The sequence below is a fragment of the Danio rerio genome, chromosome 14, assembly GCF_052040795.2.
Source record: "Danio rerio strain M-AB ecotype USA chromosome 14, GRCz13ab, whole genome shotgun sequence".
NCBI classification, from domain to species: domain Eukaryota; kingdom Metazoa; phylum Chordata; class Actinopteri; order Cypriniformes; family Danionidae; genus Danio; species Danio rerio.
The window spans coordinates 55,109,307-55,134,916 of record NC_141034.1 but is presented as its reverse complement, the minus strand read 5'-3'; the positions used below and the strand labels follow the sequence as shown (position 1 = coordinate 55,134,916).

The 25,610-nt window shown below is 34.1% G+C and overlaps 1 protein-coding gene across 1 annotated transcript in view; it reads right to left on the bottom strand.

Annotated features, from left to right (window-relative positions):
- Positions 1 to 13,180: 13,180 nt before the first annotated feature.
- Positions 13,181 to 25,610, bottom strand: part of nsd1a (nuclear receptor binding SET domain protein 1a) — a 1,446,438-nt gene continuing 1,434,008 nt past the window's right edge. The window contains exon 12 of the transcript XR_015507841.1: positions 13,181 to 13,209. The gene's annotated coding sequence lies outside the window, so the exon portion shown is untranslated. The remainder of the gene's footprint in view (positions 13,210 to 25,610) is intronic.

Here is a 25,610-nt window from a genome sequence, read left to right as displayed (position 1 = left end):
AGTGCCGTTCGCAGCCGTGCTGTTCTCGCATCAACCCACCAGAGGCCGCTGTCTGACTGACCGAATGATTGACTGGGCGACCCGCCAATAGGCTGACCCACCCTCCTCCTTCCCTGAACCCAACCAGTTTTACCGATTGACCCGCCCGCCCGCTCACTTCCCTAAACCCGAGCAACAATTTAGAAAAGCCGTCTAGAAAAAGAAAAGCCCTCGTCTGTTTTTTTGTTTTTTTACCACCCTGTTATGAACTCGTTCACTTTATCTTTTGGATTCTGTTTTAGGGTGCTTTCACACCTGTGAATCGATTCAGTTGTTCCGAAACAGAGATTAAAATTGTTACATTGTTGCTCTTTGCTCTTGGAGCGGTTCGCTTTCACACTGCAAAGTTTCTAATCGGAATAAAAGAGCTAAAACAAGTCACGTGCGAGTAAACTCTCCTTACATTGGTGAGAGTGTCAGGGTTTATTTTGCAGTGTCCCGCTCAGCTGTCAGGAGAGGTGGTGGTTTGGTGGTGATTGACAGGGTGTGCGCGCGTGACGTGTCTGAGGAGAGACGCGGTGGGGAGGGGTGAGAAGGGTGCGCGACGATGCCTATTTGAGGACTGGGAGAGAGACGCGAGATTACCGGGAGATCATCACTCGTTTGCGGGCATCCGAAGACTCGCGAAACTTCCCGCCCTACCCATAATTCTCTCTTCATATAGCCGTAAGCCTATTACATATCCATAAAACACTGTGATATAACCGCGCTCGGATCGGATCGCTTTCTCACTGCAATCGAACCACTCCAGGGTTCGTTTCAATCGAGCCGAGACCACCTCATTCAAGCGATCTCGGAGCGATTACTTTGGCGCGGAACAGAGCGCGATTGCCCTGTTCACATATGCCAATCGAACCGCGCTAACTGGGCAAACGAGATACGTTCCGAAACAAAAGTGTAGGTGTGAAAGCACCCTTAGTCTTACCTGGTTTCTGGAACCGCTCTTCCCCGGACTCGAACCCGGACGCCTTTGTCAACTCCTCCTCTCTGCATTTGAAGTCCACCGACGCACATGATGAGCTGACCGAACAAACTGATTGCGGCGGGAAAGCCCTCCACATGGAGGTAAGCTGTCAGCCGGCTAGCGCGAAAGAGAACAGCGCCACACCGCCCCGTAGCGTTCGCTTAAAAAAATGAAATGCAGTCGGCTCAATAGCATAGTGGTTAGCGCGCTGACATATGGTGCAATAGCACGTCAGGGCGTCGCGAGTTCAAATCCCAGCTCGATGACATTTCCCTACCCCCTGTCTCTCTCTCCCACTTCACCTTCTGTCTAAAATCTGTCCTATCTAATAATAAAGGCCAAAAATAAATCTTTAAAAAATAAAAATAAAAACAATGAAATGCAGCCATACGTACCTCCCAGGACGTATTTCGCAGTCTTCAGAAAAGTCCACGGGACTACGTTTTCAGAATGAGCTTGGGTTGCTAATCTCGTGTGCTGTTGATTGCTCTTAGTCAATCTATTGGTATAAGCTCCTCCCCATTAATTTTGGGCTTGGTCCCTTTATTTATCTGGGGTCGCCAGCTTATCAAGCATATGTCTTTTATGCAGGGGATGCCCTTCCAGCTGCAACCCATCACTAGGAAACATCCATACACACTCATTTACACACTTAAGCTTTTCCAATTCCCCTATAGCACATGTCTTTGGACTGTGGGGGAAACCGGAGCACCCAAAGGAAACCTACGCCAACACGTGGAGAACATGCAAACTTCTCACAGAAACGCCAGCTGACCTAGCCGAGGTCGAACCAGCGACGTTCCTGCTGTGTGGCGAATGTGCCAGCCACTGCGCCACCGTGCTGCCCTTCCCATTAGGTGCTTTTGCTAATTTAGACTAACAAGCCAAGTTAATGGGATAGTTCACCAAAGTGGGGTAATTCTGTAAACGTTTACTACCTCTTTAATCGCTCTTAATCGACTTGTTTCAAGCCTGTTTGAGTTTCTTTCTGCTGTTAAACACCAAAGGATAAAATAAATTATTCATTCATTCATTCATTCATTTTCTTGTCGGCTTAGTCCTTATAATTAATTCGGGGTCACCACAGCGGAATGAACCGCCAACTTATTCAGTAAGTTTTTATGCAGCGGATGCCCTTCCAGCCACAACCCATCTCTGGGAAACATCCACACACACTACAGACAATTTAGACTACCAATTTCACCTGTACCGCATGTCTTTGGACTGTGGGGGAAACCGGAGCACCCGGAGGAAACCGACGCAAACGCAGGGAGAACATGCAAACTCCACACAGAAATGCCAACTGAGCCAAGGCTCGAACCAGCGACCCAGCGACCTGCTTCGCCCTAAAATAAATTACATTAAAAAAGTTATATTTAAAAAGATGTTGAAAACTTATGGCCATTGACTTCCATAATACGAGTTTCTGGATGTAAATGGCAATTGGTTGCCAAATTTTGTATTTTTATATATTTTTTTAAACAAATGATCAAGGGCTTAGGTGTGTGTGTGCGTGTATATGTATATATATATATATATTAGTGCTGTTAAAATTGTAAAAAAAAATTTTAAAATTATGGAATTAACGCAGTGGCAGTTTTTTTCCTGTTGTGGTGGACATGTGTTTAACGTGAAGATAAATATGGATAAGACCAAGGAAGCACTTTTTGAAGGCAAGTTTCAGTATAAAACTATTAATGTCGCATCACCAGCCTCTCCAGAATTTCATCCAGAGTTTCATCTAATTTCGGGTGTTTTATTTTTAACTTTAAACTTTTGTTTTAATGGAATTGGATAGCGCATGACTCGGTGGTCCTTTAGGGTATTTAAAAATCGCAGTTTACATGGTAGACTCTTAATAAGAGTATTATCTTAATCATATTAAAAGCAGAGTATTGGTGTCCATGTGAATGAAGTGCCAGATGAAGTCACGAGCTGTCAAAGACAGCGCATTCCTCTGCCTTTCAGCATGCACCCTCCAATGTTTTATTAACTTTGACGTGCTTCCCCCTTAAACGTAAGTATCTGCCTCGCGTTGTTGTGTCAGAATCCTTGTGAAATTCAGCCATACTTTAGAACGCTTAGTTTAAGCAAATTTGATGAACGCGATCATGTGTGTTGAATCTGAAGGGAGTGGCTCCAGCTGCCTTGTCCTGTGCGTGTTGTGTGTGTAAGTGTGTGTGTTTGTGTCTGTGTGAAACTCATACATTTTTGGGACCAACTGAGGCAGAGTTAATGGTGAGTAAACTTTCATTTTTTGGTAGAACTATCCCTTTAAATGTCTTACAATAACAGCTGTCAGTGTGAAAACCTTGTCATATGTTGTTTTTGGATTACGGTAGGGGAAATAAGTATTGAACACGTCACCATTTTTCTCAGAAAACATATTTCTAAAGGTGATGTTAACTTGAAATTTTCACCACATGTTGGTAACAACCAAAGAAATTCATATATGCAAAGAAAACAAAGCTAATTATTTCACAAATGAAGTTATGCATAATGAAATGAAATGATGCAGGGAAAAAGTATCAAACATATAAAGAAAGGAAGGTGTAGAAATGCAATGAAAGACCAGACAGCAGCTGAAATATCTAGGTCTTCAGCAACCCTCTGCCCTTCCTTAGTGTAAATGAATATCAGCTGCTTCAGTCCAACATCTACATTAGCAGGAGGATGAAGATGAAACCAGGGTGGACATTTCAGCAAGACAATGACCCAAAACACAGGCAAATAAACTCTCAGATGCTTTCAGAGAAAGAAAACCAAGCTGTAGAATGGCCCAGCCAATCACCTGACTCCAATCCAATTGAAAATACAAAATAAAGCTCAGATTTGATAAACGAGACCCACAGAACCATCAAGATTTTTTTACGATACAATTACTTTTTGAATTCAATCCATTTATTAATTAATTACCAATTAATTAACGACCAATCAATTACTGTCATTGACTCATTTGCATTTGAAAGAGGAGTTCTGTTCATAATAAATACAATTGGCTGATTTGCATTTGAGGGGAGGGGCTTATCAATTAATTACTGCCAATGGCTAATCTGTATTTGATGGGAGGGGCTAATTGTGCTTGTTGAACAATTAGTGCTATTGGCTCTTCTGTATTCGAGAGGAGGAGCTTGTTGAACAATAACTACCATTGAATGATCTGCATTTGATGGGAGGGGCTTGAAAAATCAATAACATCCAATTGGCTCATTCACATTTGAGGGTAGGGGTCTACCAATTGGCTCATCTGCATTTAATGGGAGGGGCTTACTGATCAACTACATCCAATTGGCTGATCTGTATTCAAAAGGAGGAGTTTGTTGATCAATAAATGCCATTGGCTGATTTGCATTTGAGGGGAGGGGCCTATCAATCATTTACTGCCAATGGTTAATTTGCATTTGATGGGAGGGGCTTACCAATTAATTACTGCCAATGGCTAATCTGCATTTGATGGGAGGGGCTTGACAAATCAATAACATCCAATTGGCTCATCCACATTTGAGGGTAGGGGTCAACCAATTTGCTCATCTGCATTTAATGGGAGGGGCTTACTGATCAACTACATCCAATTGGCTGATCTGTATTCAAAAGGAGGAGCTTGTTGATCAATAAATGCCACTGGCTGATTTGCATTTGAGGGGAGGGGCCTACCAATCATTTACTGCCAATGGTTAATTTGCATTTGATGGGAGGGGCTTACCAATTAATTACTGCCAATGGCTAATCTGCATTTGATGGGAGGGGCTTACCAGTTAATTAATTTGTCGGTAGGAGTCTACCAATAAATTACATCCAGTTGCCTAAGCTGCATCTAATGGGAGGGGCTTATTGATCAATTACATCAAATTTGCTCATCATTTGAGAGGAAGGGCATATTGATCGATAACTGCCATTGGCGGATCTTCATTTAAGAGGAGGGGCTTATCAATTATTTAAATCCATTTGGCACAACTGTAAATGAGGGGAGGAGCTTATAAATCATTTACAGCCATTGATCAATTAATACCACTGGCTGACCCGCACTTGAGAGGAGGGGCTTATCAATAGTTAAAGCTAAGGCATTTCATCTACACTGTGGTCATGTGAGATCAACACTCATGCATACATCATATTAACACACACACATTCAGCACAATGTCCTTGAGAAAGGTCACGTATTAGAGTGCATATATTTTAGATTTCCTCTGGCGTCTCTGTGATTTAGTGTGAAAGACGCCTCTTCTATGGACTCTTCGGAAGAACAAGGTGATAAAAGGGAGGTTCCTTTAAGAGTGATTAGCGGCTAGGCTAGATTGCTTCAATTAGCGTGTAATCGTCTCTGACACTAGAGGTGAATGGCCTGACGCCTGAACGATTCTCAAATACCATCGCCCTCTGTACCCGTCTGAATATCAATGATTATTATGGTGGTCATGGTCCTCCAGGATATTTCTGTCCTTTGCGATGGCAGGATCGTATCTTTGCGTGTCACTTACATTATTTCACTCGCAGTCGTTTCAATGCCACCCTTCAAGAAACACTTCTGCTTCATCAAAGACAGATGTCAGCTTTTTGACTATTTAAAGGTCAGCAAACTGCATGATGCTTCAGGATTCACAAGGCGGAAAAACGAGAAAAAGAGACGGGTTTCAGTTTGGAATCATCAAGTTAAAGGTGAAATGTAAAGTAGGATCCAAATGCCTTCTAGGTATTTTTCTAATTGAATGCCACTCTTTTTTTCTTTTTTAAATTCCATATTCAATTATTGGCATAAGAATTTGAGGGAGGAAAATTAACATGCATTTTGAATGCCTCCTTTAAAACCATTGAACTGCATGCATTTTACCTCAAATATGATGTTCTCCATTATAGATTGACATTTTTCCAAATGCTTAAAATATTTTATATGTACATACTTTAAATAGCTTAAGTAAAAGAACACAGGGTCTTATGGAAATATTAATTTAATTTAGTTTAGTTTAATTTAATTTAATTGTTTTGTTGTTGTATGAATAAATGAATTAAAGAACAAAATAAAGAAATACATTACAATAAACTAAATAAGTGAATAGAACAATACAAGACAAATAAAATAAATAATTACAAAAATGTTCATTTAAAGGATTTAAATTTGACAGGATATTTATAGAAATATTTCAGTTTATTTTATTTTACATATTTTTTAAATGTTTAAATGAATCGATGAATTAATGAATAAAAAATAGAAATAATGAAAAAATAATTCAATAAAAATAATAAATTATAAATAAAGAAATAAATTAAAATAAAATAAAATAAATGAAAACATAAATGAATAAATAAATAATAATAAAAATAAATAAATAAATACATATAATAATAATAATAATAATAATAATTTACAGGATTTAAAATTTACAGAATATTTATAGAAATATTTCTGTTTATTTTATAAACAGAAATGATTTTCTGATTAACAAATTATTTTTCTAAATCTGTCAACATCCTTTTTTTCTGTTTAAATAAGGTATTTATTTTTAAACTAAATACAATAATTATTTGTCCGAAAAATTTGTAATTAATAAATAGTTATGTCATTTTGCAGGGTAAATATATATATATTTTTACCAGAATTTGTTGAATATCAGTTTATTGTTTAAAATAAACCATTAAGAAAATAAATAATAAATTCAAATAAAAATAATAAATTATGAATGTATCAGTAGATCAATTAATTACAAGACTTATAAAAATATAATATTAAATATTATATTAAAATATCTAATATTACCTTTACTTTATGAACATATAATGTTCTTACTTAAATAAATGTGTAAGAAAAATGAATAAATAAGAAAGAAAAACAAATGCAAATAATAAAAAAATGTATATATACATACATATATATATATATATATATATATATATATATATATATATATATATATATATATATATATATATATATATATATATATATATATATATATAGAGGATAAATAAACAAACAAAAAATAAATACATAAATAAATAAAAATAAACAACAAGACAAAGTATTAAAATTGTACAGGATATTTAAAGAAATTCTTTCTGTTTATTTTATTTTATTGTTGAATTAACCAATGAATTAACAAATTATTTTTCTAAATCTGGCAACATAGTTTTTCTGTTTAAGTTTGGTATTTATTTTTTAAAATGTAATAATGGACGTACTTTTAATAAATACAGTTTTGTATGTCTTTTTTTTTCTATGGTCAAATTAGATTTTACAACCAGAATTTGTTGAACCTCACTATATTACTTCATATTACCCAACTATATAAATACATGATATAAATACATAATGCTTTTTCTTAATAAAAAAAATAAATAAAAAAAATGATTAAGATACAAAAATAAATAATAATTAAATACAATTACAAATGATAAAAAAATAAAATAAAATTAATAGCCTAATGAAATCAACCAATAAATAAATAAATATTAAGAAATTTAACTATATTTTTACAACACATTTTATGAATTGAAATTTTTTTTTTTAAATACAACTACTTAATTTTCTCATGTTTGAATGTTTTTTTTTCTGAAACTCTCAGTCTGTTGACCCTGCTCCGTTTCTCTTCTTACATCCATATATAAGTATATTTATATTTTCAATTTGTGAGATGATAAGATATATTGTGATTCAATTTAACATTGACATTCAGATCATAATCTCCATAATCTCATAATCTCACGAATCTCAGGAGATTGTAATCTCATAAATTTCCTCTTGCAATTCCTCGAGCTCATTTGGGAAATCCTGCTCCGACACATAATTGCTTTAAATCATAGGTGTATGTGTCCACGTACAGCACAGATCTGATGAAGCCCCGAGGCTACAGATAAAGCAGTCTCAAGGAATTTATCCCAACATCATCTAAAAACTGAGTTTAAACATCTTCTTTCAGAGGAGCTGAGCATTATATTCACAGAGGGGTTGTTCAGATTCGAATCTTCCTCCACGCTATATATATATATATATATATATATATATATATATATATATATATATATATATATATATATATATATATATATATACATAAATAGATTAGGCAGCACGGTGGCTCAGTTATAAGCACTGTAGCCTCACAGCAAAAAGGTTGCAGGTTTAAGTCCGGGCTGGGTCACTTGGCATTTCTGTGTGGAGTTAGCATGTTCCCCCTTCACCCTCTGGTTTGCCCCACAGTTTAAACACATGCACTATAGGGGAATTTAATAAAATTAAATTGACCATAGTGCATGTGTGTGTGTGAGTGAATATGAGTGTGAGTGTGTATGGGTGTTTCCCAGTACTGGGTTGCAGCAGGAAGGGCATCCCCTGCAAAAATAAAAAAATATGCTGCAATAGTTGGCAGTTCATTCCACTCTGGTGACCTCTGATAAATAAAGAAATTAAGCCGAATAAATTGAGTTACTTTTTAACTGAAGTATATAGTAACTAAATATAATAAATAAATAAATAAACAAAATTGATTAATTACAAGACAAATAAATAAATAAATAAATAAATAAATACAAATAAAAATTAATACATACATAAAATAAAATAAAATTTAATAAATATAAAAATTAATAAATAAATAAATAAATAAATAAATAAATAAATAAATAAATAAATAATTATAAGACAAATAAAAAAATACAAATAGCTTAGTAACACATCATTTTGGTAGTTTTAGTGCATTTTGAATGTGAAATTTTACATTTATTTTAAAATTTTATCATTTAGCAGCTGCTTTTATACAAAGCGACTTAGAGAAGAGGATAAAAAACACAAATCACAAGAGTGCACCAATATTCAATTTAATAATAAAAAAAGGCAAAAGAGCCAAAAAAAAATAAAATTCATTTTTATTTTATTTTAATTTAATTTTATTTTATTTTAGTGAACTATTTAACTTAATTTAATTTAATTTGAATTTTTTTTTAAACATTCAATTTTATTTTAGTGAAATATTTTATTTTATTTTATCTAGTTGAGTAGAAAAACTGTGTGAAGAGTTTATACAATTTACTTAAAATGTTAGGGAAATGTATCTCATCTGGGGCAGCAAGGTGGCTCAGTGGTTAGTACTGGGTCAGTTGTCATTTCTGTGTGGAGTTTGCCTGTTCTCCCCGTGTTGGCATGGGTTTCCTCCACCTGCTCTGGTTTCCCTTAGTCCAAACACATGCACTATAGGGGAATTGAATAAACTAAATTGACTGTAGTGTATGAGTCTGTGCTTGATTAAGTGTGTATGGGTGTTTCCCAGTGATGGGTTGCAGTTGGAAGGGCATCTGCTAAGTAAAACATAAGCTGGAATAGTTGACGGTTCATTCCGCTGTGGCAACCTGTGAAATAGAGACTTAGTGGAAGGAAAATGAATGATTGAATATATCTCATCTGTAAGATTACAACAAACATAAATACATTTAAGCCTGTCTAGACATGACTGTCTCCTCAAAAGCATTTCCGTGAGCTGAAAAGCATAATAATGTGATATTATGTTAATAAGATGGCTTGACAATAACATCAGTGTAGCTCTTTAATTCTAAAAGTAGACAGCGAGTCTGTAGAGACGAGCGGGCTTTGCTTTAATTGCTTGTTCGCTGTCAGAGATCTACTGTTGGGCTTAATGCGAACACTTGTGGCTTCATTGTGATGCGTTTCTGGGACCAGCTTTATCTTTAAAGTACACATGAAATCAAAACTAAGCATATTGATGTTGTTAGCTCACATTGCTAGTTTTGGGGCGTCACAAAATGTTGATATAAGAAAAATAGAAATACATTTAACTTTCTTTTGTTTTAAGTGTTTAAATATGGCAGCACGGTGGCTCAGTGGTTAGCACGATCACCTCGCAGCAAGAAAGTCGCTGGTTCGAGCCAGGTCAGTTGATGTTTCTGTGTGGAGTTTGCAGGTTCTCTCAGTGTTGGTGTGGTTTCCTCCAGGTATTCCAGTTTTCCCCACAGTCCAAACACATGTGGTTTAGGTGAACTGAATGGGCTAAATTGGCCGTAGTGTATGAGTGTGTAAATGAGAGAGTGTATGGGTGTTTTCCAGTGTTGGGTTTTGGCTGGAAAGGCATCCGCTGCGTAAAACATATGCTGGATAAGTTGGCGGTTCATTCCGCTGTGGCGACCCCTGATTGATAAAGAGACTAGGCTGAAAAGAAAATGAATGAATGAATGAATGAATGAACACTGCTAGTTTTGTGGTGAAGAATTCATCTGTGCATGTCATTAAGAGAATAAAAAAAGTTTTGCCCTTGTACTCTAAGATTGAAATCTGAAAATGCACTTCCCCTTTGTTTTCAGGTCAATTCTCAGATTACATCTGACCAAAAACTATAGCTGTGTCTTATTTCAGAAGCTGGATCCTTCAAAGTCCACACAGGACAAACCGAGTGCTTTGAAATGAGATGATCTAGCCTACATAGGATGAATTCGTCCCCTAGCTATAGTAATAAGCGGTAACACAATTTGTAACGATTTTTTTCTCAGTGTGAATCAAAGTGATCTGACGCAAAAACAAGTTTTACAAACACTGGTAATATTTGTCCTTTGATCCATACATCTACACATAAACATGTCTATTAGGGTTGGGTGATGTCGACCAATTTGGCATCGTACAATGTCTAATGTAAAACATTGTGATGGACGATGGCATCATCATCGTAGGCGACGGTGAATTAATTATTTATGACTAATTAATGAATTCGTAACGAATAAATTATTTGTAGCCTACTGTTTCAACTGCCTGACCCGCATGGTCTTTGTTTTACCCATAACCAAATCATGGTGTGTTTGCAGCGGTATAGTGTGGAAGAAGGGCTTTTCAGAAATGCTAGGTGAACCCAACCCAAGCTCATTCTGAAAACATAGCCCCACAGACGTTTCTGATGACCACGATTTTTTTAAGCTAACGCTACGGGGCGGAGTGACCCCGCTCTCTTCCGACTGACGGCTCACCTCCATGTGGAGGGCTTTCCCGCCATAACCAGTTTGTCCGGTTAGCTCGTCGTGAACGTCGGCGGAGCGGAGACCCGGTGGGGAGCCGACGGCGGCGACCAAGTTCGAGTCTGGGGAAGAGTGGTTCTGGAAATCAGGTAAGACAAAAACAGAATCCAAAAAATAAAGTGAACGAGTTCATAAACGGGTGAGAATGTGGTGAAATCAGTGGTCAAAATGAGACGAGGGCTTTTCTTTTTCTGGACGGCTTTTGTAATTCGTTGCTTGGGTTTAGGGAAGGAGGAGGAGGAAGAGGAGGGTGGATTGGCTGATTGCCCAACCGTCCAGTCAATCATTCAGTCAGTCAGTCGGACAAATGGTCGCTCGACATCGGCCACCGGCGGCTTTCCGGGAGAACAGCGCGAGCGTCGTTCAAAATGCAAAAATAAAGCACGCACAGCGGCCTCTCGTGGATTCGCGAAAACAAAAACTCCACAAATACGTACCTCCCGGGTCCACGAGGATACGTTTCTAGAATGAGCCTGGGTTGGAAATACCAGTGTGGACGTGGATCGTTTTCATTCTAAAATGTCACTTTAAAACTAAGACGTATTAGTGTAAACGGGGTCTAAGTGTGTATTTTCTGCGAGCGGTTTGCTGCTGTGACTGGGTGGGGCAGAAGATTGCGATGCCGGCTCAACATCATGATGGCTATCAGCATCAGCAATGGACGATGGGATTGTCTATTGACCCAACTCCACTGTCTGTAAAATCACTTTTTAGTAAGACATTTTATACTTTTTTTTTTTTTTTTTTTTTTACATGCGTTTAGATATCCAAGTAAAATAAACCTAATTCATACATTTAAAACTGTGATGCAGAGTTTCTTTAAAAAATGTCCTGCCGTTATCAGCGCGCAATGAATCTTGGGATGTTCAAGGATGTGAAGGATCCACCAGTTGTCCGGAAAAGAAAAGCAAAAGCCCTCGTCCAATTTTGACCACGTTTTCAGATCTCGCCGCATTCTGGCCCCGTCGCGAACTTGTTCGCTTTTATTTTTTGGATTCTGTTTTCCATATTACCTGATTTCTGGAACCACTCTTCCCCGGACTCAAACCCGGTCGTCGCTGCCACCGGCTCCTCCTCCTCCGGGCCTCCGCTCTGCTGACGTAACGAGCTAAGCAGACAAACTGGTTGCAGCAGGAGAGCCGTCCACACAGATGCGACCCATCAGCCCAGCCGATGAGCGCAAAGAAGAGGAGAGGAGCGGCGTCACACCGCCCCGTAGCGTTCACTTGGAAAAAAATATTAAAAATGCGATCATACGTACCTCCGGCTACGTAAAACGCGGTCTCCACTAGGGTTGTAACAATATACCGGTATGACGGTTTACCACGATTTGAACGTGCACGATTATGATACCATGAACAATTGCATATCAACGGTTTTAACCCTTAAAGACCGAGACAGCCGCCCGCGGCTAAAAATAAGTATTGGTCTTAAATGTTTAATAACTTTTGATCCGCTGATCCGATTCATACAATTCAAAGATTGTCATAAAAAAGAGAATCTCAGCTTTCCAGTGCTGTATCACATAACATTCGCGGACTTTCAGACGCTCCGGAATCAGTGCAGTTACGTCATCAAAATTTGACAACGCTGATTTGACAAAGAAACGCTCGTCACTGTGTCTCCGGACAAACCAGACATGATACATTGATGCATTGTCCCTCCTCCATGCCCAGATTGGTTCAAACTCGCTATATCATAACCAATAAGCATAGGTTTCGCTTTTGTTTGTGGACCAACAATGAGCTTTTTGAACAACACGGAATGAGAGATAGGCTGTACATTTATGCGCGGCTAAATAAAACGCAAAAAAAAAAGTTTTGCATGAAATAATTCTCATACTAAGTACTTTTGCATGCACAGCAGCACAGAAACATGACAAAACAGTGACACAGTAAAGACGAACTGCTGCTCTTGCTGTTTTCAAAAGACGCAAATGAAGATGCAGCTGTTTGTCTGCATTGCATACAACCATATCCAAATCCATATCCACAGACAACCATATCCATGCTGGCACATAAAACCTAAGGATGTTCCATATTGAATCTAGTTTCGTTATGTAACTATTTATAGTATAGTAAATATTTATATCTATTTTTTTACTGAGGATTTGCACCATGTTTATTTGGACTTTGACACATTATTTATTATTTTCTTATTTTTTTATTTGTTCATTGTACAAGTGGTGTTGTTTATAGTAACTGAAAATATGGAAAAAGTCAAATTTGCTTCACTGTTCTATTATTTTGTAACATTTTTTTTCTGTTTAGTTCATTCCCAGACCTTTTTGGCAAATACATTGTCAGTAAATAAATGCATTTTTTTCCCCCATAGAAAAACCTTTGTTCAGTCAGAAAACGTGTTCTTATTCTTTTCAGGGTCTTTGCTATGAGAATTACTATTTAATACCATATACCGCGAAACCGTCAAACCGTGGTATTGTTTTAGACGATTATCATACCGTAAAAAATTCATACCGTTACAACCCTAGTCTCCACAAATGTCCGCAGGGCTATGTTTTCAGAATGAGTTTGGGTTGAATAGAACTTCAAAATACAGGAGAATCCTGGGAAAAATGGGATGGTTGACAGGTATGCTCAACGCAGAAGTATAAACCAGCCGTAAGTTAACCAACAATGAAACTTCTGCTGCTGAAAAACCCACAAATGTGAAAAAGCTCAATACGTAAAGAAGAAAAAAAAAAGGTCGCTGCTTCCGGTTCATGCGGACTTTAAATGCTTGATCTCTGCGTTCTTCCAGCCATGATTAAATCTCAGAGTGGATTAAGACGCACACTGTGACGATCACTGTAAATGATTATTTTACATTCCCGTTATTAAAAGCCAGCTGTGTGTGGAGTTTGATTAGAGTCTGCTGAGTGACGGATGACTGATGAGTCCTATTACTTCCACATGACTTTGTATCTCCCCGTGGTCACTCGCTGGGTGGTAAAGTTCCTCTGATATATATCTCAGCTTTTATGAGGACAGACACAGGCCAAGAGAGTCTGAAATAAGCGCTGAATGCAGAAATGCACCAATCTGATGGGGCGTTTTATAATGCGCCCTTTGTACTTCAGTGTGTGCTTACTATATGCACACTGTAAAATGATCTGTTATTTAATAGTTTCCTTATTTTGTGATTCACATGTGTTTTTTTTTTATTTATTTGATCGCATTATAATCCTGATCTTTGTTTTGCTGACTTTTGATTTTGAAAATTCAACTCTGCAGTTTAAGAAAGTGACTTTATTGACTGTAGTTTAGTAGTTTGAAATGATATAATATTCATTCATTTTCTTGTCGGCTTAGTCCCTTTATTAATCCGGAGTCGCCACAGCGGAATGAACCACCAACTTATCCAGCACATTTTTATGCAGCGGATGCCCTTCCAGCCGCAACCCATCTCTGGGAAACATCCACACACATTCATACACACACTCATACACTACGGACAATTTAGCCTGCCCAATTCACCTGTACCGCATGTCTTTGGACTGTGGGGGAAACCGGAGCACCCGGAGGAAACCCACACGCAGGGAGAACATGCAAACTCCACACAGAAACGTCAACTGAGCTGAGGATCGAACCAGCGACCCAGCGACCTTCTTGCTGTGAGGCGACAGCACTACCTACTGCGCCACTGCTTCACCCTAATATAATGTAATAATAAGCAATCATATGTAGACAAACAAGTCTATAAAAAAATAAGAAAGAGAAATATGAAATCAATATGTAAATCAACAGGAGGGTTAGGCATCTTGTTACTACAGAATGTTTTCTCACACTGTGCTACAGTTTAATTTATTCATGTCTTTCATATTGAAGTATAGTTTGGGCAAGTACTTTCCCTACTACACTTCAAAAGAAATTTTTTTCTTTAGAAGCATTTTTTAAGGATTGTGACTAAATCAAATTAAATTAACACATCCACTACTTCATCTTCCATCTACTTTATTAGCATTTTTCAAATATGTTAGACATTTTTTTTAAATGAAGGAAACATGCCAGATCTTTTCAAAAGGTATTTCAAAGTAAATTCACAGGTTCATTATTATTTTACTTGTCAAGTTTTCATTTTCCTGAAGTTCATACAAGTAGAGTGCATTAGTCCCAAAATAAAAAAAGGTTCCTCTTTAACAGGTTTTAAGAGATGCATAAACCATTGTAATAGTTTTGTATATTATTATTCACTTATAACTGTAATATAGCATTAGTTGTAATTGCAATGGTTTAGCCATTGACTTTTATTATTATTAATATTATTATTATTATTATTATTATTATTATTGTTATTATTATTATTATTATTATTATTATTATCATTGTTATTATTATTATTATTATTATTATTATTATTATTATTATTATCATCGTTATTATTATTATTATTATTATTATTATTATTATTATTATTATTTTCATCGTTGTTATTATTATTATTATTATTATCATCGTTATTATTATTATTATTATTATTATTATTATTATTATTATTTAGGTAGAGGCTCTAAATAAGCATTTTGTCTTTCCTGCAATATACTAATATTTTGGTATTTTTGCACAAACAAAATAAAGTAAAATAACAGAAAATTTGCTGGCAGTTTATTAAAAGGTTTTTGTAGCATAATATACAAGACCAACCCAGACAATATATCACTTTACACTATTTCAAGCATTCATTAAAGTCACTTTTCACAACCTAAAAGTTTTTGGAAGAAAGATCAAGTTCCTATGATGCAATTCTAAGCTAAGCTTTTCAGGCATCATAGCACACGTACTGCTGATGATGTAATAAAAGTGATTTGATTTGATTCAAAAGTGTAAATAGCGCAGGGAAAACATAAATAAATAAAAGCATCAGTCACACAATACTAACGACTAATTTACAAATACTGGGGTACAATTACTTTGTACAGTACTTTGGCCAGCGGTTGTTATTTTTAAACGTGCTTTATTAATAAAAATGACTGAAGTTTGACCAAACAGATGGGTTCCTACAATCTCTATACTCTATTCCTGCAACGCAATATGTGTAATAATAGCTTAATTTGGCCAGATTATTTCAAGACAATATGTTTGGCTTGTCTAGAAAATGCATCTTGAGTTAGAAATTTGTAGATACTTGTACTGGAAACAAGACAAATAAAGCAGTGAATGCAGTGAATGAAACACTAAGCATGACTGATAATGTATTTATATATGTACAGTTGAAGTCAGAATTATTAGCCCCCTTAGATTTTTAGTTTCTTTTTTAAATATTTCCCAAATTATTTTTAACAGAGCAATGAAATTTTCACAGTATGTCTGATAATATTTTTTCTTCTGGGGAAAGTCTTATTTGTTTTATTTCGGCTACAATAAAAGCAGTTATTAATTTAAAAAAAAACATTTTTGGGACAAAATTATTAGCCCCTTTAAGCTATTTTTTTTTTCCGATAATCTACAGAACAAACCATCATTATACAATAACTTGCCTAATTACCCTAACCTGCCTAGTTAACCTAATTAACTTAGTTAAGCCTTTTAATGTCACTTTAAGCTGTATAGAAGTGTCTTGAAAAATATCTAGTCAAATAATATTTACTGTCATCATGGCAAAGATAAAATAAATCAGTTATTAGAAATACGTTTTTAAAACTATTATGCTTAGAAATGTGCTGAAACAATCTTCCCAGAACAGAACAGAAATTGGGGAAAAATGAATAATTAATAATTCTGACATCAACTGTATATATTTTATTTTATTTCTGTCATGCTGACTGTCGACGTTGGAATTAATTTGCTTGTTTTAAGGAAAAACTCACTTAATTTTGCCATATTATTTCCTAAAACAAGACGATATATTTTGCTTGTCTAAAAATTTGTTCTTGATTTAAGGATTTTTAGATAGTTGTACTACAAACATTACAAAAAAAAAAAGCAGTTATTGCACTGAATGAAACAATAGGCATGACTGGTATAGTATTTTCCTGCAAATACTACATACAAATTACTATACAAATTGAATTCTCCACTTTCGCCAATTGGTGAAGTTTTTTCCTTACCACTGTCGCCACCATCTTGCATGGTTCGAGACTTGTAGAGCTGCGCTTCGATGGATTACTCTTCAGTGTTTGGACTCTCAGTAGTGTTTATTAGACCAGTGGTTCCCAACCTTTTTCTTTGGGCCCCCCCCCCATGAACATATACAAACATTGGAGCCCCCCACCATATAAATACACACGCACGCACACACATATGTACTGTCTATATATATATATATATATATATATATATATATATATATATATATATATATATATATATATATATATATATATATATATATATATATATATATATATACTGTATGTGTGTGTTTGTGTAATATTAATATATAATATGTATAGAAAATATAAATTAATCACTTTTAACTTGTCTTGGCCTTCAATAAAACTAATCTTTGTCTAATCTTTTTCTTTCCCTCTGAAGAACCACTGCATTTACGTTTCTCTGCCATTTTTGTTTTGATTTTGCCTTTATGACGCGTTGGACAAGCACATTGCGTGAGCAAAATTTAAATAATTATTTAAAGTTATTTATTGTAATTATTTTTACTATTATATTGGAATTTTAAGCATGTTTTGATTTTGATTTTTTTTAATACTTGAAAATACATATATAATAGTAGGGCTACTTGATTTTGGGAAAATCATAATAACGATTATTTTGGTCATATTTGTAATCACGATTATTCAAAACGATTAACAGTTAAAGTCAAAATTATTAGCGCTCCTGAGAATTTTATTTATTTTTTTAATATTTCCCAGAATTATGTTCAACAGAGCAAGGAATTTTAACAGTATTTCCTATAATATTTTTCTTCTAGGCTTATTTGTTTTACTTTAGCTAGAATAATAACAGGTTTAAATATTTTGAAACCAATTTAACTTCAATATTATTAGCCCCCTTATGCAATATATATTTTTGATTGTCTGCAGAATAAACTACTGTCATACAATGACTTGCCTTATTACCCTACTTAAGCCTTTGAACTGCACTTTAATCAGAATGTTTGTATTTTGAAAAATATCTAGTAAAATATTATGTACTGTCATCATAGCAAAGATAAAAGAAATAAGTAATTAGAAACGAGATATCAAAACTAATATGTTCAGAAATAAGTAAAAAAAATCTTCTTTCCATTAAAAAGAAATTGGGCTGGAAAATGGTTGCTAATATTCAGGAGGGCTAATAATTCTGACTTCAAGTGTATACATACAGTTATTTCCACCTTGCAAAGGAAAGAGAAATAAATACAATAGAATAAAAATATTAAACAAACTGTGCTTTAAGCATCTTCACTGTAAGAAAAACAATTTAGCTACAGCAGTCCTTCAGTCAAGACTAGTGAGGGATTTTGTCATTGTTTGATTAATGATAAAAACAGGCGGTAGCAGGAATATTTCTCGCTGTCTCTTTAATGGTTTCTCTTTCACGTCTTTTGATCCTCAACTCGTTTGTTTATTACACAAATGAGGGTTAATATAAATAATCAATAAAAACAGCGTTTTGACATCTATTTGACCATTAATGCGCTCACGTTAAGATGACTTTAGATGTCTGCGCTCCGCTGCTCGTCTCAGTGTGTGAATGAGAGCGAATACTGACCGGCCGCATGCTTCTGACTGCGTGTGCTTGCTGCACACACAAATAAGCATGCGGTCTTTCGCGCTTTTAGAGGCAACAAACGTGAACAACTGGAAAGGGGGCGGTTTATGATGCAATAAACTTTATCTCGATTAATGCTTTTTTAATAATCGTTTGGAATCAAAACCGGATTTTCGATTAATTGTACAGCCCTATAAAATAGTGGAGCATTTTTATGCCTTTTTCTACCTCAACACTTATCCTCTCCCGCGCCCCCCTTGTGAACTCTGGCATTGGGAACCACTGTATTAGACCACACTGAACTGAGCTAAACTGAACTGAACTTAAACTCTGAATACTGAACTACACTGTTTCAATTTACTTTAATCTTCTATGTGAAGCTGCTTTTGACACAATCTACATTTTAACAAGCGCTATACAAATAATAAGGTGATATGAATTGAAATATTCTCCAAATATCTGCATGATTATGTTCGATATTTTCATTTGCATTTCACTATTCTTGTATTTTTCTCCTTTTTTCCTGTCTCGCATCTTCTTAACCTTCTGTCGTTATTTTCTGTTTGTCATGTTGACTGTAGACATTGGGATTACTGGTGTGTGTTTACAGGTCTTTGTCACCACTCAGCTTAACATTAGTCTAGCATCTTCAAACTCATGTAGTACATCTTCCCACACAAACTTGAGATAATCCTATAATCCCTGTTCATTGAATACATTCACCTCATCATGTACACAGTGCGATGTAGATGCCCACACTCTTATCTTTCGTGTCTCTCAATTCAGACTGGCTGGAGTCCAAGATATATATTTCGTATAGGCTGTGAAGCTGTGTAATTGCATTTTTTAACACCATTACAGCAGAGGTTATTGTGTCAATTACGGAGCTGTATGCAAAATGATTCTCTGTCTCAACACTGAGAAAATTGGCACAGAAGGAGTTTTCACTTGAAATTGCTTGCGAATTGTATACTGTATGTACTTGCAAAGACACTGGAAAAAGCTTTTCTTACATACCAAATATTTAAAAAAAAAAAGGCCTACAATCTAAACAAGCCAAAATTATTGTCTTATTTTAAGAAATAATTTGCCAAAATTAAAGATGTTTTTTCCCTTAAAACAATTACAATAATCAACCAGTATGGTAAGCAAAATAATCAATAATAATAATCAATAATAATAAATAATGATGATAATAAGAATAAGAATAAGAATATGAAAAAGAATAAGAATTATAATATTCAATAATAATAATAATAATAATAATAATAATAATAATAATAATAATAATAATAATAATAATAATAATCACAACAATAAGTATAATAACAAATAAGTATTATTACTAATAATAATAATAATACAACAACAACATTAATACTACTACTACTACTAATAATAATAATTATTATTATTATTACTAATATTATATTTAATATTAATATCAATAACAACATCAATAACAATAAAAATAATAATAATAATAATAACATTAATGATGATAATGATGATGATGATGATAATAATAATAATAATAACAATAATAATAATAACAACAATAAGTATAATAACAAATAATTATTAATGCTACTATTAATAATATAACAACAACAACAACAACAATAACAACAACATCATTAATAATAATAATAATAATAATAATGATAATAATAATGATAATAATGATAATAATAATAATGATAATAATAATAATAATGATGATGATAATAATAATGATAATAATAATAATAATAATAATAATGATAATAATAATGATAATAATGATAATAATAATGATAAAAATAATAATAATAATAATAATAATAATGATGATAATAATAATGATAATAATAATAATAATAATAATAATAATAATAATAATAATAATAATAATTATTATTATTATTATTTATTATTATTATTATTATATTCAATAATAATATTAATTATAACATCAGTAACAATAATTTTTTAAATAATATTAACAATAATGATGATGATGGTGATAATAATAAAATAAAAAAATAATAATAAAATAATAATAATAATAATAATAATATTGTAAGTTTGACACACAGTGTTTGAAATAGGTATTGCATCCCTGGTTCAAAACACACGCAAGATGATTACTCAATTAGCTGGATTTGGTTATTTACGATTTGTCACGATCCCGAATCATTTCAGTCTTTAAAACTCTTCCGAGAACACACTTAACAATATCAAAATGCTTTTTGACGCAAAAAATATTTTAAGCCATTATAAGTTATTCCTTGCGGCAGTTAAAAAACCTGAATAGGCCTACTATAATAAAGAAAATCCGCTGTAAATTTAAAACCATATAAACTGCTAAATGAAAGCTTAAAGCTTACAGTTCACAACAGATGTGGAAAATTATTGCGCAACATATTTATCAAACTGTTTACAATAAATTTTATGCAATTTTGCTGACATGGATAATTGAATATTAATCAGATGATATCATTACGCTGCTGTGCCTTCAGCCAATTGTTGCATTGCTGATCATGATTTCGAGGATCGATAGATCTGTCTATCACAACACACGCTGCGATCTCAGATCAGTTCATCCAGACATTTTAACTTAATTTGCAAACTTGTTTGAAGAAACAGATTAGACAGAGATCATTTATTAACAGATCCAGGATCTGTCAAATCATCTTAGACCATTTAAGCGAGGTATGAAGAACGGATAAAGACTGATTAAAGAGGTTTACTATGTATTAAATAGATTGTAAACCTTACCATTTCACTGAAGTGTACTATTCTGTGCTTCTAAATGGCTATTTAAATTTCTGTCATGTTTTGTCTGGTGCAAACAGCCCAATTTCTTATCACTGCAAATCTCGTCATGTACTGTGTTGTTAGGACACGAGCAGTGCTTAATTTGTTACCGTGACCGAGGTCCGCCATGCAATTTTAGCTTTCCATGACTTTACTAAATGGTTATAGTGAAAAAAACATCACATTTCTGAACGGTCTTTAATTATTCTGTGCAATATAATGTTATGGGTCAACCATGGATAAAAAAACAAACAGAAAAACATGTAGTTACAAACATAAATCAAATGAAACTTTTTCACTATTATGTCAATATGGAGAAAATATCTGAGGAATGCTTCCAGTACTTTCTTGAAACTATGCTATGAAGGATTACGGCAGTTTTGAGGGCAAAAGGGGTCCAACCTGGTACTAGTCAGGTGTACCTATTAAAGTGGCCAGTGAGTGTATATATCATTTTTTTTATTTGATTTGTGTATTTATGTCAGATTTAAGTTAGAGGTTATTGCAACCTGATCTCCCAAGAAAACATAACTATTTTACGGTCAGTTTAGTGGCTAATTGAATTTCATATGAGTTCAGTCATCCAACAATGTCCAATTTTTAAAAGGATTATGTTTGATATTTTGATCCTGTCGGCTTAATTAGAGCAACGTTTCTAATGTATGTTGGCACGTATTTTCTGCGGAGAATGAAAAAATATCTGAACTTGCTTTTTTAGTGCTTGACTAATGTTTGTTTTAGACGTTGGCTGTAAATATGAGCGTAAACCGATCCATTAAGTTTTTGAGAATGCACACAGTAATAGTGCGGACCACTTTTATGGACATAATGTAAATTGGTTTGAAGGTTTAACACATCCATTTCTGCTAAGGACTCAGGGTTGAGCAGAAATAATGAGATGTTGTAATATGTTATATAGTGCCACTAAAAGACTATTAAAGGAGTCCTATTATGCCTCGTCCTCCTTAGGGTGTAACGTTGCTGGTTGAGCATGAAAAAGATCTGCTCAAAGTCACTCCAGCAGGAATTATTTCCTACATCAGTAACAGTGTTTCTGAACTGAGACGCATTCATTGAAGTTTTCTTCTGAGGAATGAGCACGTTACAACAGTTCTATTTTAAAAGTAATTTCCACTCAAGGTGGCTCAGCAAAAACACTTTTTTTTATTTTTCTCTTTAAATGCAAATGAGATGCTGCTCCCGGCCCCATTTCCTAAAGAGGGCGGAGCCTAAACAGGGAAGCATATTTTAAAACTTTGTCCTTGTAAACTCCTGATTTAGACACTTAGCAAATTGTTAAAAAGGGCTTATTATGATAAACTGACAACCAAATTGTTTTTTCGTTTACATGCGTTTAAAAATATTAGTTTTTGTTTATTATTTACACAAATAATGCACAAGAATGTGTTTAATAGGGTTGTAACGGTATGAATTTTTCACGGTATGATAATCGTCTAAAACAATACCACGGTTTGACGGTTTCGCGGTATACGGTATGTTACAAATGTTACAAAATAATAGAACAGTGAAGCAAATTTGACTTTTTCCAAATAATATATTTTCAGTTACTATAAACAACACCACTTACAATGAACAAATAAAAATAAGAAAATAATAAATAATGTGTCAAAGTCCAAATAAAGTCCAAATAAACATGGTGCAAATCCTCAGTAAAAAAATAGATATAAATATTTACTATACTATAAATAGTTACATAACGAAACTAGATTCAATATGGACCATCCTTAGGTTTTATGTGCCAGCATGGATATGGTTGTCTATCGATATGGATTTGGATATGGTTGTCTGCAATGCACCTTCATTTGCGTCATTTGAAAACAGCAAGAGCAGCAGTTCGTCTTTGCTGTGTCACTGTTTTGTCATGTTTCTGTGCTGCTGTGCATGCAAAAGTACTTAGTATGAGAATTATTTCATGCAAAACTTTTTTTTTTTTGCGTTTTATTTAGCCGCGCAGAAATGTATGCCTATCTCTCATTCCGTGTTGTTCAAAAAGCTCATTGTTGGTCCACAAACAAAAGCGAAACCTATGCTTATTGGTTGTGATATAGCGAGTTTGAACCAATCTGGGCATGGAGGAGGGACAATGCATCAATGTATCATGTCTGATTTGTCCGGAGACACAGTGACGAGCGTTTCTTTGTCAAACCAGCGTTGTCAAATTTTGATGACGTAACCGCACTGATTCCGGAGCCTCTGAAAGTCCGCGAATGTTATGTGATACAGCACTGGAAAGCTGAGATTCTCTTCTTTATGCCAATCTTTGAATTGTATGAATCGGATCAGCGGATCAAAAGTTATTAAACATTTAAGAGCAATACTTATTTTTAGCCGCGGGCGGCTGTCTCGGTCTTTAAGGGTTAAAACCGTTGATATGCAATTGTTCATGGTATGATAATCGTGCACGTTCAAATCGTGGTAGACCGTCATACCGGTATATTGTTACAACCCTAGTGTTTAATAAGCTACTTGCAAATAGTTTTCAGAGGATGTTTATAATAAGAGAAAGTCAATATAATTTAAAGGATTATTTTTTATCTAAAATATTTATTTATTTATTTATTTATTTATTTATTTTGTTATTTATTTATTTTGTTATTCATTTAATTATTTATTTATTTATTTTATTAATTAATTCATTCATTGATTCATTTATTTTATTAATTCATTCTATCTATTCATTCATTTATTTCATTCATTCATTTATTCATTCATTCATTCATGCATTTATTTATTTATTTACTTATTTATTTATTTATTTTTATTTTTTTTATTTAATTCATTCATTTATTTATTTATTTATTTATTTATTTATTTATTTATTTATTTTATTTTATTTTATTTTATTTTATTTTATTTTATTCATTCATTCATTCATTTATTTTATTCAATCATTAATTTATTCATTTTCTTTTCGGCTTAGTCTCTTCATTAATCTGGGGTCACCACAGCGAAATGAACCGCTAACTTATTCAGCAAGTGTTTTACACAGCGGATGCCCTTTCAGCTGCAACCCATCACTGGGAAACATCCATACACACTCATTCACACAGATGCACTATGGACAATAAAGCTGACCCAATTCACCCATAGCACATGTTTTTAGACTTGTGAGGGAAACTGGAGCACCCGGAGGAAACCCCAGCCCAACACGGGGAGAACATGCAAACTCCACACAGAAATGCCAACTGACCAGCTGGGGCTTAAAGCAGCGACCTTCTTGCTGTGAGGCGATTGTGCTACCCAATTCGCCACCGTGCCACCGCGTAAAATGCCACCCGAGGGGCATTTTACAACTCATATATCAAAAGAAAAACAAAATGTAGTAGCAAAGTCATGGAGGATTAAATAATAGTGAAAAAACAAACAAACAAATAGAGAAAGGTGTACAACAAAGTCTTACTTATTATGATTGTAACGTAAGGGTCTGGGACAACAGAGAAGTGATTTTAAAAATGACCATATCCCGCTGACATTTGAGGAACACTAGGGTGTTTCAAACTCACATTGATCAGCTGGTTTGTCTATAAGCTGACATATGAGTCAGCTAATGAATCGCGGCTTTAAAAGTCTCCATTGTTCCTGTATCTGTGGTTACACTCAGTAAACAGAGATGAGTTCGGTGAACTGATGAGCTTCACGGCCAATCACAGTCATTTCTGTTAAGCATGTGAACACAACAGCAAATCAGCACGGTTAAAATCAGCGCTTACTCAAACAAACAAACAAACAAACAAACAAACAAACAAACAAACAAACAAAATGAATGAATGAATGAATTAATGAATGAATGAATAAATAAATAAATAAATAAATAAATAAATAAATAAATAAATAAATAAATAAATAAATAAATTTCAATAAAAAATAACTTATTAAAAAAAATAAAAATAAAATAAAAAATTTTATTGACTCTATTATTTTAAATAGCCTCTTAAATTTTTTTGCAAGTAGGTTATAAATACATTTTGTACTTTATTTGTACTGTGAATAATAAACAAAAACTAATATTTTTAAAGCATGTGAATGAATAAACAATCTTTTTGTCGATTCATCATAGTCAGGCCTTTTAAACAATTTGTTAAGTGTCAAAATCAAGGACAGTTTTAAAATACGCTTCCCAGTATAGGTTC